We start from the raw sequence: 1,260 nt of genomic DNA, 5'->3' as shown, positions 1-1,260 counted from the left end.
TTTGTGGGGAGCTTGCTTCTGATGTGAGCTTGGAGAAGTTGTGGGGTTGTTTGAAGGACAGAAGCAGGGTTTCCAGAAAGATTTCTTTCAGGATGGGGTCCCCATCGAGTAAGGGTTGTAGGTATTTGATGAAATTCAGTATGGGTTCCAGTGTGAGATGATAAGTGACAACTATGGGATGTAGGCAGAGGGGGTTTTATTTCTGTATTGAAGCAGGTTTTCTTGGGGTGTGGCCTATTCCATGGTGCAATCTACTTGTCTGGTGGGGTGTCCTTGTTTGGTGAAAGTGGTTTTAAGTGTGTTAAAGTATATCTTGGACTTTCTCCTCAGAGCATATTCTGTGATAGCTGAGAGCCTGGCTGTAGATAACATATTTCTTGCTGTGTTTGGGGTAGTTAGTGGATCTATGAAGGTAGGTGGTGATCCGTGGGTTTCTTGTATATAGTTGTCTGAAGGGTTCCGTTGTTGAAGCTGATTGTGGTGTCCTGGAAGTTGATGCTAGTGTGGGAGTGTTCCAGAGAGAGTTTAATGGCTATGAGTTTGTTGTTGAAGTTGTAGTGGAAATCTATGAGGGAGTTAAAGTCGTCTGTCCAGAGGAGAAAATATCATTGATGTATCTCAGGTATATCACTGGTTGTGTGGTGCATTTGTCTAGAAATTCTTCTTCAAGGTGGCCTGGGAAGAGGCTGGCATATTGGGAAGCCGTCCTAGTTGCTATGTCTATGGCCATGGTTTGGATAAAGTGTTTGCTGTTAATTGTAAAACTTATGAGTGAGGATGAAATGGATGGAGGTGTTAACTGGCCACTCTACCTGGAATGGTCCCTTATAATTGCTGCTAACTACTGATGCTAAACAATCCCTTCCACCTTGGATTGTGCTGTGAGGTCTCTGTGTGTCTTGAAAGCTTGTCTCCCTCACCAACAGAAGTTGGTCCACTAAAATAAATTACCTCACCCACTTTGTCTCTCTAATATCCTGGGACCCACTTGGCTACAACTACCCTGAATACAACAACGCCATATCAGCCCTACTCCTTTGGGGAGTGTCCTTCAGAGGTCTGCCAGCAGTGCTTAATTTGTAAGAAAAGAGGTGATGGGGCGCAAAGAATTTTTTTTTTACATTCATAACTGAGGCGGCAAGCCCAGAGGCTCCGGGGGCTATGAACTGCCAAGCCCAGAGGCTCGGGGGGCTATGAACTGCCAAGCCCAGAGGCTCGGGGGGCTATGAACTGCCGAGCCCAGAGGCGCCGGGGGGCTCT

Source organism: Gopherus flavomarginatus, chromosome 15 (genome assembly GCF_025201925.1).
Source record: "Gopherus flavomarginatus isolate rGopFla2 chromosome 15, rGopFla2.mat.asm, whole genome shotgun sequence".
Taxonomy (NCBI): domain Eukaryota; kingdom Metazoa; phylum Chordata; order Testudines; family Testudinidae; genus Gopherus; species Gopherus flavomarginatus.
The sequence above is the reverse complement of the archived record's forward strand: the minus strand, read 5'-3'. Positions refer to the sequence as shown.